Source organism: Heterodontus francisci, chromosome 14 (assembly GCF_036365525.1).
Source record: "Heterodontus francisci isolate sHetFra1 chromosome 14, sHetFra1.hap1, whole genome shotgun sequence".
In the NCBI taxonomy this organism is placed as follows: domain Eukaryota; kingdom Metazoa; phylum Chordata; class Chondrichthyes; order Heterodontiformes; family Heterodontidae; genus Heterodontus; species Heterodontus francisci.
In genome coordinates, this window is record NC_090384.1 from 1,306,259 (window position 1) to 1,319,675 (window position 13,417).

Sequence of the window (13,417 nt, forward strand, 5' to 3'; positions counted from 1 at the left end):
ATATTGAGGGAGACTGCGAGAGGGATATTGAGGGAGACTGCGAGAGGGATATTGAGGGAGACTGCGAGAGAGACTGCGAGAGAGACTGCGAGGGAGACTGCGAGGGAGACTGCGAGGGAGACTGCGAGGGAGACTGCGAGGGAGACTGCGAGGGAGACTGCGAGGGAGACTGCGAGGGAGACTGCGAGGGAGACTGCAAGAGAGAATGCGAGAGAGACTGCGAGAGGGATATTGAGGGAGACAGCGAGGGAGACAGCGAGGGAGACAGCGAGGGAGACAGCGAGAGAGACAGCGAGGGAGACAGCGAGGGAGACAGCGAGAGAGACAGCGAGAGAGACAGCGAGAGAGACAGCGAGAGAGACAGCGAGGGAGACAGCGAGGGAGACAGCGAGGGAGACAGCGAGGGAGACAGCGAGAGAGACTGCGAGGGAGACAGCGAGGGAGACAGGGAGGGAGACAGCGAGGGAGACAGCGAGGGAGACTGCGAGGGAGACTGCGAGGGAGACTGCGAGGGAGACTGCGAGGGAGACTGCGAGAGAGACTGCGAGAGAGACTGAGGGAGAGAGCGAGGGAGAAAGCGAGAGAGAAAGCGAGGGAGACAGCGAGGGAGACAGCGAGGGAGACAGCGAGGGAGACAGCGAGGTAGACAGCGAGGTAGACAGCGAGAGAGACTTCGAGAGAGACTGCGAGGGAGGCAGCGAGGGAGACAGCGAGGGAGACAGCGAGGGAGACAGCGACAGAGACAGCAATAGAGACTGCGAGAGAGACTGCGAGAGAGACTGCGAGGGAGACTGCGAGAGAGAGAGCGAGAGAGAGAGCGAGAGAGAGAGCGAGGGAGACAGCAAGAGAGACTGCAAGAGAGACAGCGAGGGAGACAGCGTGGGAGACAGCGTGGGAGGCAGCGAGGGAGACAGCGAGGGAGACAGCGAGGGAGACAGCGAGGGAGACAGCCAGGGAGACAGCAAGGGAGACAGCGAGAGAGACAGCGAGAGAGACTGCGAGAGAGACTGCGAGAGAGACTGCGAGAGAGACTGCAAGGGAGAGAGCGAGGGAGAAAGCGAGAGAGAAAGCGAGAGAGAAAGCGAGGGAGACAGCGAGGGAGACAGCGAGGGAGACAGCGAGGGAGACAGCGAGGGAGACAGCGAGGGAGACAGCGAGGGAGACAGCGAGAGAGACAGCGAGAGAGACTTCGAGAGAGACTTCGAGAGAGACTGCGAGAGAGACTGCGAGAGATGCAGCGAGGGAGACAGCGAGGGAGAAAGCGAGGGAGACAGCGAGGGAGACAGCGAGGGAGACAGCGAGGGAGACAGCGAGGGAGACAGCGAGGGAGACAGCGAGGGAGACAGCGAGGGAGACAGCGACAGAGACAGCAATAGAGACTGCGAGAGAGACTGCGAGGGACACAGCGAGAGAGACTGCGAGGGAGACAACGAGAGAGAATGTGAGAGAGATCGCGTGAGACAGCGAGGGAGACAGCGAGGGAGACAGCGAGGGAGACTGCGAGAGAGAGAGCGAGAGACACAGTGAGGGAGACAGCAAGAGAGACTGCAAGAGAGACTGCGAGGGAGACTGCGAGGGAGACTGCGAGGGAGACTGCGAGGGAGACAGCGAGGGAGACAGCGAGGGAGACAGCGTGGGAGGCAGCGAGGCAGACAGCGAGAGAAACTGCGACGAAGACTGCGAGAGAGACTGCGAGAGAGACTGCGAGAGAGACTGCGAGAGAGACTGCGAGAGAGACTGCGAGAGAGACTGCGAGAGAGACTGCGAGGGAGAAAGCGAGGGAGAAAGCGAGAGAGACTGCGAGAGAGACTGCGAGAGAGACTGCGAGGGAGACTGCAAGGGAGACTGCAAGGGAGACTGCAAGGGAGACAGCGAGAGAGACAGCGAGAGAGACTGCGAGAGAGACTGCGAGGGAGAAAGCGAGAGAGACTGCGAGAGAGAAAGCGAGAGAGACTTCGAGAGAGACTGCGAGAGAGACTGTGAGGGAGACAGCGAGGGAGACTGTGAGGGAGACTGCGAGAGAGACTGCTATGGAGATAGCGAGGGAGACAGCGAGGGAGACAGCGAGGGAGACAGCGAGGTAGACAGCGAGGTAGACAGCGAGAGAGACTTCGAGAGAGACTGCGAGGGAGGCAGCGAGGGAGGCAGCGAGGGAGACAGCGAGGGAGACAGCGAGGGAGACAGCGAGGGAGACAGCGACAGAGACAGCAATAGAGACTGCGAGAGAGACTGCGAGAGAGACTGCGAGGGAGACTGCGAGGGAGACTGCGAGAGAGAGAGCGAGAGAGAGAGCGAGAGACACAGCGAGGGAGACAGCAAGAGAGACTGCAAGAGAGACAGCGAGGGAGACAGCGTGGGAGGCAGCGAGGGAGACAGCGAGAGAAACTGCGAGGAAGACTGCGAGAGAGACTGCAAGAGAGAAAGCGAGAGAGACTGCGAGGGAGAAAGCGAGAGAGACTGCGAGGGAGACTGCAAGGGAGACTGCAAGGGAGACAGCGAGAGAGACAGCGAGGGAGATAGCGAGGGAGATAGCGAGGGAGATAGCGAGGGAGATAGCGAGGGAGATAGCGAGAGAGATAGCGAGAGAGATAGCGAGGGAGAGAGCGAGCGAGACTGCGAGAGAGACTGCGAGAGAGACTGCGAGGGAGAGAGCGAGCGAGATAGCGAGAGAGAACACGAGGGAGACAGCGAGGGAGACAGCGAGAGAGACAGCGAGTGAGACTGTGAGGGAGACAGCGAGAAAGACTGCGAGGGAGAAAGCGAGAGAAACTGCGAGAGAGACTGCTATGGAGATAGCGAGAGAGACAGCGAGGGATACAGCGAGAGACACTGCGAGGGAGACTGCGATTGAGACTGCGATTGAGACGGCTAGGGAGACGGCGAGAGAGACAGCGAGGGAGACAGCGACGGAGACAGCGTGGGAGACAGCGAGGGAGACAGCGAGAGAGACAGCGAGAGAGACAGCGAGAGAGACAGCGAGAGAGACAGCGAGAGGGATATTGAGGGAGACAGCGAGGGAGACAGCGAGAGAGACAGCGAGAGAGACAGCGAGGGAGACAGCGAGGGAGACAGCGAGGGAGACAGCGAGGGAGACAGCGAGGGAGACAGCGAGGGAGACAGCGAGGGAGACTGCGAGGGAGACTGCGAGAGAGACTGCGAGAGAGACTGCGAGAGAGACTGCGAGAGAGACTGCGAGAGAGACTGCGAGAGAGACTGAGGGAGAGAGCGAGGGAGAAAGCGAGAGAGAAAGCGAGGGAGACAGCGAGGGAGACAGCGAGGGAGACAGCGAGGGAGACAGCGAGGTAGACAGCGAGAGAGACTTCGAGAGATACTGCGAGGGAGGCAGCGAGGGAGACAGCGAGGGAGACAGCGAGGGAGACAGCGAGGGAGACAGCGAGGGAGACAGCGAGGGAGACAGCGAGGGAGAAAGTGAGGGAGACAGCGACAGAGACAGCAATAGAGACTGCGAGAGAGACTGCGAGGGACACAGCGAGAGAGACTGCGAGGGAGACAACGAGAGAGAATGCGAGAGAGATCGCGTGAGACAGCGAGGGAGACTGCGAGAGAGAGAGCGAGAGACACAGCGAGGGAGACAGCAAGAGAGACTGCAAGAGAGACTGCGAGGGAGACTGCGAGGGAGACAGCGTGGGAGACAGCGTGGGAGAAAGCGAGGGAGACAGCGAGGGAGACAGCGAGGGAGACAGCGAGGGAGACAGCGAGGTAGACAGCGAGAGAGACTTCGAGAGATACTGCGAGGGAGGCAGCGAGGGAGACAGCGAGGGAGACAGCGAGGGAGACAGCGAGGGAGACAGCGAGGGAGACAGCGAGGGAGAAAGTGAGGGAGACAGCGACAGAGACAGCAATAGAGACTGCGAGAGAGACTGCGAGGGACACAGCGAGAGAGACTGCGAGGGAGACAGCGAGGGAGACAGCGAGGTAGACAGCGAGAGAGACTTCGAGAGATACTGCGAGGGAGGCAGCGAGGGAGACAGCGAGGGAGACAGCGAGGGAGACAGCGAGGGAGACAGCGAGGGAGACAGCGAGGGAGAAAGTGAGGGAGACAGCGACAGAGACAGCAATAGAGACTGCGAGAGAGACTGCGAGGGACACAGCGAGAGAGACTGCGAGGGAGACAACGAGAGAGAATGCGAGAGAGATCGCGTGAGACAGCGAGGGAGACTGCGAGAGAGAGAGCGAGAGACACAGCGAGGGAGACTGCGAGAGAGACTGCGAGTGAGACTGCGAGAGAGACTGCGAGGGAGACAGGGAGAGGGACTGCGAGAGAGAAAGCGAGAGAGAAAGCCAGAGAGTGCGAGGGAGACAGCGAGGGAGACAGCGAGAGAGAATGCGAGAGAGACTGAGAGGGAGACAGCGAGGGAGACAGCGAGGGAGACAGCGAGGGAGACAGCGAGGGAGACAGCGAGGGAGACAGCGAGGAAGACTGCGAGGAAGACTGCGAGGAAGACTGCGAGAGAGACTGCGAGAGAGACTGCGAGAGAGACTGCGAGAGAGACTGCGAGAGAGACTGCGAGAGAGACTGCGAGAGAGACTGCGAGGGAGAAAGCGAGAGAGACTGCGAGAGAGACTGCGAGGGAGAAAGCGAGAGAGACTGCGAGGGAGACTGCGAGGGAGACTGCGAGGGAGACTGCGAGGGAGACAGCTAGAGAGACAGCGAGAGAGACAGCGAGGGAGATAGCGAGGGAGATAGCGAGGGAGATAGCGAGGGAGATAGCGAGGGAGATAGCGAGAGAGACTGCGAGAGAGACTGCGAGAGAGACTGCGAGAGAGACTGTGAGGGAGACTGTGAGGGAGACAGCGAGGGAGACTGCTATGGAGATAGCGAGAGAGACAGCGAGGGATACAGCGAGAGAGACTGCGAGACTAACTGCGAGGGAGACGGCGAGGGTGACAGCGAGGGAGACGGCGAGAGAGACAGCGAGAGAGACTGCGAGGGAGACTGCGAGGGAGACTGCGAGGGAGACTGCGAGGGAGACAGAGAGAGAGACTGCGAGAGAGACTGCGAGAGAGACTGCGAGAGAGACTGCGAGAGAGACTGCGAGAGAGACTGCGAGTGAGACTGCGAGAGAGACTGCGAGGGAGACAGGGAGAGGGACTGCGAGAGAGAAAGCGAGAGAGAAAGCCAGAGAGTGCGAGGGAGACAGCGAGGGAGACAGCGAGAGAGAATGCGAGAGAGACTGAGAGGGAGACAGCGAGGGAGACAGCGAGGGAGACAGCGAGGGAGACAGCGAGGGAGACAGCGAGGGAGACAGCGAGGGAGACATCGAGAGAGACAACGAGAGAGACATCGAGAGAGACAGCGAAAGAGACATCCAGGGTTACTTCGAGGGAGACTTCGAGGGAGACTGCGAGGGAGACAGCGTGAGAGACTGAGAGAGACAGCGAGAGAGACAGTGAGGGAGACAGCGAGGGAGACAGCGAGGGAGACAGCGAGGGAGACAGCGAGGGAGACTGTGAGGGAGACAGCGAGAGAGTCTGCGAGGGAGAGAGTGAGGGAGAAAGCGAGAGAGACTGCGAGGGAGACAGCGATCGAGACTTCGAGGGAGACAGCGAGAGAGACAGCGAGAGAGACAGCGAGAGAGACAGCGAGAGAGACTGCGAGAGAGACTGCGAGAGAGACTGCGAGAGAGACTGCGAGAGAGACTGCGAGGGAGACAGCGAGGGAGACAGCGAGGGAGACAGCGAGAGAGACTGTGAAGGAGACAGCGAGGGAGACAGCGAGGGATACAGCGAGAGACACTGCGAGAGAGACTGCGAGGGAGACGGCGAGGGAGACGGCGAGGGAGACGGCGAGGGAGACGACGAGGGAGACGGCGAGGGAGACGGCGAGAGAGAGAGCGAGAGAGAGAGCGAGAGAGAGCGCGAGGGAGACAGCGAGGGAGACAGCGAGGGAGACAGCGAGGGAGACAGCGAGGGAGACAGCGAGGGAGACAGCGAGGGAGACAGCGAGAGAGACTTCGAGAGAGACTGCGAGGGAGGCAGCGAGGGAGGCAGCGAGGGAGGCAGCGAGGGAGGCAGCGACAGAGACTGCGAGAGAGACTGCGAGAGAGACTGCGAGAGAGACTGCGAGAGAGACTGCGAGAGAGACTGCGAGGGACACAGCGAGGGAGAAAGCGAGAGAGACTGCGAGAGAGACTGCGAGGGAGACAACGAGAGAGACTGCGAGAGAGATCACGTGAGACAGCGAGGGAGACAGCGAGGGAGATAGCCAGGGAGACTGCGAGAGAGAGAGCGAGAGACACAGCGAGGGAGACAGCGAGGGAGACAGCGAGAGAGACTGCGAGAGAGACTGCGAGAGAGACTGCGAGGGAGACTGCGAGGGAGACTGCGAGGGAGACTGCGAGGGAGACTGCGAGGGAGACTGCGAGGGAGACTGCGAGGGAGACAGCGTGGGAGGCAGCGAGGGAGACAGCAAGAGAAACCGCGAGGAAGACAGCGAGAGAGACAGCGAGAGAGACTGCGAGAGAGACTGCGAGAGAGACTGCGAGAGAGACTGCGAGAGAGACTGCGAGGGAGACTGCGAGGGAGACTGCGAGGGAGACTGCGAGGGAGACTGCGAGGGAGACTGCGAGGGAGACTGCGAGGGAGACTGCGAGAGAGACTGCGAGAGAGACTGCGAGGGAGACTGCGAGGGAGACTGCTAGGGAGACAGCGAGGGAGACAGCGAGGGAGACAGCGAAGGCGACTGCGAGAGACAGCGAGGGAGACAGCGAGGGAGAATGCGAGGGAGACAGCGAGGGAGACTGCGAGGGAGACTGCGAGGGAGACTGCGAGGGAGACTGCGAGGGAGACTGCGAGAGACACTGCGAGAGACACTGCGAGAGAGACTGCGAGAGAGACTGCGAGGGAGAATGCGAGGGAGAATGCGAGGGAGAATGCGAGGGGGACAGCGAGGGGGACAGCGAGGGGGACAGCGAGGGGGACAGCGAGGGGGACAGCGAGAGAGACAGCGAGAGAGACAGCGAGGGAGACAGCGAGGGAGACAGCGAGGGAGACAGCGAGGGAGACAGCGAGGGAGACAGCGAGGGAGACAGCGAGGGAGACAGCGAGGGAGACTGAGTGACAGACTGCGAGAGAGACAGCGAAAGAGACAGCGAAAGAGACAGCGAAAGAGACAGCGAAAGAGACAGCGAAAGAGACAGCGAAAGAGACAGCGAGGGATACTGCGAGGGAGACGGCGAGATAGACGGCGAGAGAGACAGCGAGTGAGACAGCGAGTGAGACGGCGTGGGAGGCGGTGAGAGACTGCGAGACAGATAGCGAGACAGTCTGCGTGAGAGACAGCGAGGGAGACAGCGAGGGAGACAGCGAGGGAGACAGCGAGGGAGACAGCGAGGGAGACAGCGAGGAAGACAGCGAGAGAGACAGTGAGAGAGACTGCGAGAGAGACTGCGAGAGAGACTGCGAGAGAGACTGCGAGAGCGACTGCTAGGGAGGCAGCGAGGGAGGCAGCGAGGGAGGCAGCGAGGGAGGCAGCGAGGGAGACAGCGAGAGAAACTGCGAGGAAGATGGCGAGAGAGACTGCGAGAGAGACGGCGAGGGAGACATTGAGGGAGAGAGCGAGGGACACAGCGAGGGAGAAAGCGAGGGAGACAGCGAGGGAGACAGCGAGGGAGACAGCGAGGGAGACAGCGAGGGAGACAGCGAAAGAGACTGCGAGGGTGACTGCGAGGGAGACAGCGAGGGAGACTGTGAGAAGGACTGCGAGAAGGACTGTGATAGAGACAGCGAGAGAGACTGCGAGGGACACAGCGAGGGAGACAGCGAGAGAGACTGCGAGGGAGACAACGAGAGAGACTGCGAGAGAGATCACGTGAGACAGTGAGGGAGATAGCGAGGGAGACAGCGAGGGAGACTGCGAGAGAGAGAGCGAGAGACACAGCGAGGGAGACAGCAAGAGAGACTGCAAGAGAGGCAGCGAGGGAGACAGCGAGAGAGACAGCGAGAGAGACAGCGAGAGAGACTGCGAGAGAGACTGCGAGAGAGACTGCGAGAGAGACTGCGAGAGAGACTGCGAGAGAGACTGCGAGAGAGACTGCGAGAGAGACTGCGAGAGAGACTGCGAGAGAGACTGCGAGGGATAGAGCGAGGGAGACAGCGAGGGAGACAGCGAGGGAGACAGCGAGGGAGACAGCGAGGGAGACAGCGAGGGAGACAGCGAGGGAGACAGCGAGAGTACATTGAGAGAGACAGCGAGAGAGACTGCGAGGGAGACTGCGAGGGAGACTGCGAGGGAGACTGCGAGGGAGACTGCGAGGGAGACGGCGAGGGAGACGGCGAGAGAGACAGCGAGAGAGACTGCGAGGGAGACTGCGAGGGAGACTGCGAGGGAGACTGCGAGGGAGACGGCGATGGAGACGGCGAGGGAGACGGCGAGGGAGACGGCGAGGGAGACGGCGAGGGAGACGGCGAGGGAGACGGCGAGGGAGACGGCGAGGGAGACAGCGACGGAGACAGCGACAGAGACAGCGACAGAGACAGCGACAGAGACAGCGACAGAGACAGCGACAGAGACAGCGAGGGAGACAGTGAGAGAGACTGCTATGGAGATAGCGAGAGAGACAGCGGGGGATACAGAGAGAGTGACTGCGAGGGAGACGGCGAGGGAGACGGCGAGGGAGACGACGAGGGAGACGACGAGGGAGACGACGAGGGAGACGACGAGGGAGACGACGAGGGAGACGACGAGGGAGACGACGAGGGAGACGACGAGGGAAACAGCGAGGGAGACAGCGAGGGAGACAGCGAGCGAGACAGCGAGGGAGACAGCGAGGGAGACAGCGAGGGAGACAGCGAGGGAGACAGCGAGGGAGACAGCGAGAGAGACTGCGAGAGAGACTGCGAGAGAGACTGCGAGAGAGACTGCGAGAGAGACTGCGAGAGAGACTGCGAGGGAGACAGCGAGGGAGACTGCGAGGGAGACAGCGAGGGAAACTGCGAGAGAGACAGCGAGGGACACAGCGAGGGACACAGCGAGGGACACAGCGAGGGACACAGCGAGGGAGACAGCGAGGGAGACAGCGAGGGAGACAGCGAGGGAGACAGCGAGAGAGACAGCGAGAGAGACTGCGAGGGAAACAGCGAGGGAGACAGCGAGGGAGACAGCGAGGGAGACTGCGAGGGAGACTGCGAGGGAGACTGCGAGGGAGACTGCGAGGGAGACTGCGAGGGAGACTGCGAGGGAGACTGCGAGAGAGACTGCGAGAGAGACTGCGAGAGAGACTGCGAGAGAGACTGCGAGGGAGACTGCGAGGGAGACTGCGAGGGAGACTGCGAGGGAGACTGCGAGGGAGACTGCGAGGGAGACTGCGAGAGAGACTGCGAGAGAGACTGCGAGGGGGATATTGAGGGAGACTGCGAGGGAGACTGCGAGGGAGACTGCGAGAGAGAATGCGAGAGAGAATGCGAGAGAGACTGCGAGAGAGACTGCGAGAGAGATATTGAGGGAGACTGCGAGGGAGACTGCGAGGGAGACTGCGAGGGAGACTGCGAGGGAGACAGCGAGGGAGACAGCGAGGGAGACAGCGAGGGAGACAGCGAGGGAGACAGCGAGAGAGACAGCGAGGGAGACAGCGAGGGAGACAGCGAGGGAGACAGCGAGGGAGACAGCGAGGGAGACTGCGAGGGAGACTGCGAGAGAGACTGCGAGAGAGACTGCGAGAGAGACTGCGAGAGAGACTGCGAGAGAGACTGCGAGAGAGACTGCGAGGGAGAGAGCGAGGGAGAAAGCGAGAGAGACTGCGAGAGAGACAGCGATAGAAACAGCGAGGGAGTCAGCGAGAGAGACAGCGAGAGAGACTGCGAGAAAGACTGCGAGAGAGACTGCGAGAGAGACTGTGAGAGAGACCTCGAGGGAGACAGCGAGAGAGACTGTGAGGGAGACAGCGAGGGAGACAGTGAGAGAGACAGCGAGAGAGACTGTGAGGGAGACAGCGAGAGAGACTGTGAGGGAGGAAGCGAGAGAAACTGCGAGAGAGACTGCTATGGAGATAGCGAGAGAGACAGCGAGGGAGACAGCGATTGAGACGGCGAGAGAGAGCGAGGGAGAGAGCGAGGGAGAGAGCGAGGGAGAGAGCGAGGGAGAGAGCGAGGGAGAGAGCGAGGGAGAGAGCGAGGGAGAGAGCGAGGGAGAGAGCGAGGGAGAGAGCGAGGGAGAGAGCGAGGGAGACAGCGAGGGAGACAGCGAGGGAGACAGCGAGGGAGACAGCGAGGTAGACAGCGAGAGAGACATCGAGAGAGACTGCGAGGGAAGCAGCGAGGGAGGCAGCGAGGGAGACAGCGAGGGAGACAGCGACAGAGACAGCAATAGAGACTGCGAGAGAGACTGCGAGGGAGACAACGAGAGAGAATGCGAGAGAGATCGTGTGAGACAGCGAGGGAGCCAGCGAGGGAGATAGCGAGGGAGACAGCGAGGGAGACAGCGAGGGAGACAGCGAGGGAGACTGCGAGAGAGAGAGCGAGAGACACAGCGAGGGAGACAGCAAGAGAGACAGCAAGAGAGACTGCAAGAGAGACTGCAAGAGAGACTGCAAGAGAGACTGCAAGAGAGACTGCGAGGGAGACTGCGAGGGAGACTGCGAGGGAGACTGCGTGGGAGGCAGCGAGGGAGACAGCGAGGAAGACTGCGAGAGAGACTGCGAGAGAGACTGCGAGAGAGACTGCGAGAGAGACTGCGAGAGAGACTGAGAGAGAGACTGCGAGAGAGACTGCGAGAGAGACTGCGAGAGAGACTGCGAGAGAGACTGCGAGAGAGACTGCGAGGGAGAAAGCGAGAGAGAAAGCGAGAGAGACTGCGAGGGAGAAAGCGAGAGAGACTGCGAGGGAGACTGCAAGGGAGATAGCGAGGGAGATAGCGAGGGAGATAGCGAGAGAGACTGCGAGGGAGACGGCGAGGGAGAAAGCGAGAGAGTCTGCGAGGGAGACAGCGATAGAAACTGCGAGGGAGTCAGCGAGAGAGACAGCGAGAGAGACTGCGAGAGAGACTGCGAGAGAGACTGTGATAGAGACCTCGAGGGAGACAGCGAGGAAGACAGCGAGGAAGACAGCGAGGAAGACAGCGAGGAAGACAGCGAGGAAGACAGCGAGGAAGACAGCGAGGAAGACAGCGAGGAAGACAGCGAGGGAGACAGCGAGAGAGACTGCGAGGGAGATAGCGAGAGAGACAGCGAGAGAGACTGCGAGTGAGACTGTGAGGCAGACAGCGAGAGAGACTGCGAGGGAGAAAGCGAGAGAAACTGCGAGAGAGACTGCTATGGAGATAGCGAGAGAGACAGCGAGGGATACAGCGCGAGACACTGCGAGAGAGAATGCGAGGGAGACAGCGATTGAGATGGCGAGGGAGACGGCGAGAGGGAGAGCGAGAGAGAGAGCGAGGGAGACAGCGAGGGAGACAGCGAGGGAGACAGCGAGGGAGACAGCGAGGTAGACAGCGAGAGAGACTTCGAGAGAGACTGCGAGGGAGGCAGCGAGGGAGACATAGAACATAGAGCACAGAACAGGCCCTTCGGCCCACAATGTTGTGCCGATCCTTTGTCCTCTGTCAAGGACAATTTAATCTATACCCCATCATTCTCCTTTATCCATATACCTATCCAAAAGCCTTTTGAAAGTCCCTAAAGTTTCTGACTCAACAACTTCCCCGGGCAAGGCATTCCATGCCTCGACCACTCTCTGGGTAAAGAACCTTCCCCTGACATCCCCCTTATATCTCCCACCCTTCACCTTAAATTTATGACCCCTTGTAACGCTTTGCTCCACCCGGGGAAAAAGTTTCTGACTGTCTACCCTATCTATTCCCCTGATCATCTTATAAACCTCTATCATGTCACCCCTCATCCTTCTCCTTTCTAATGAGAAGAGGCCTAGAATGTTCAGCCTTTCCTCGTAAGACTTATTCTCCATTCCAGGCAACATCCTGGTAAATCTCCTCTGCACCCTCTCCAAGGCTTCCACATCCTTCCTAAAATGAGGCGACCAGAACTGCACACAGTACTCCAAATGAGGCCTTACCAAGGTCCTGTACAGCTGCATCATCACCTCACGGCTCTTAAATTCAATCCCTCTGCTAATGAACGCTAACACCCCATATGCCTTCTTCACAGCCCTATCCACTTGAGTTGCAACTTTCAATGATCTATGCACATAGACCCCAAGGTCTCTCTGCTCCTCCACATGCCCAAGAACCCTACCGTTAACCCAGTATTTTGCATTCATGTTTGTCCTTCCAAAATGGACGACCTCACACTTTTCAGGGTTAAACTCCATCTGCCACTTTTCAGCCCAGCACTGCAACCTATCCAAGTCCCTTTGCAGACGACAATAGCCCTCCTCGGTATCCACAACTCCACCAACCTTTGTATCATCTGCAAATTTACTGACCCACCCTTCGACTTCCTCATCCAAGTCGTTAATAAAAATCACAAACAGGAGAGGACCCAGAACTGATCCCTGCGGCACGCCACTGGTAACTGGGCTCCAGGCTGAGTATTTACCATCTAAGACCACTCTCTGCCTTCTATCAGTTAGCCAATTCTTAATCCAACTGGCCACATTCCCCACTATCCCATGCCTCCTGACTTTCTCCATAAGTCTACCATGGGGGACCTTATCAAATGCCTTACTAAAATCCATGTACACCACATCCACTGGTTTACCCTCATCCACTTGCTTGGTCACCTGCTCAAAGAATTCAATCAGGCTTGTGAGGCAAGACCTACCCCTCACAAAACCGTGCTGACTGTCCCGAATCAAGCAGTGTCTTTCCAGATGCTCAGAAATCCTATCCCTCAGCACCTTTTCCATCAACTTGCCTACCACCGAAGTAAGACTAACTGGCCTGTAATTCCCAGGGTTGTTCCTATTCCCTTTCTTGAACAGGGGCACAACATTTGCCACCCTCCAATCACCTGGTACCACCCCCGTCAGCAGAGAAGATGAAAAGATCATTGCCAGCGGCTCTGCAATTTCATCCCTTGCTTCCCATAACATCCTTGGATATACCCCGTCAGGCCCGGGGGACTTGTCTATCTTCAAGTTATTCAAAAACCCCAACACATCTTCCCTCCTAACGAGCACTTCCTCGAGCTTACCAGTCTGCTTCCCACCGTCCTCTTCAGTAATACACCCCTTCTCATTCGTAAATACCGAAGAGAAGTACTCATTCAAAACCTCACTTATCTCTTCCGGCTCAACACACAGTCTCCCGCTATTGTCCTTGACCGGACCTACGGTCCCCCTAGTCATCCTCATATTTCTGACAGCGAGAGAGACAGCGACAGAGACAGCGACAGAGACAGCGACAGAGACAGAGACTGTGAGAGAGACTGCAAGGGACACAGCGAGAGAAACTGCGAGGGTGACAACGAGAGAGAATGCGAGAGAGATCGAGGGAGACAGCGAG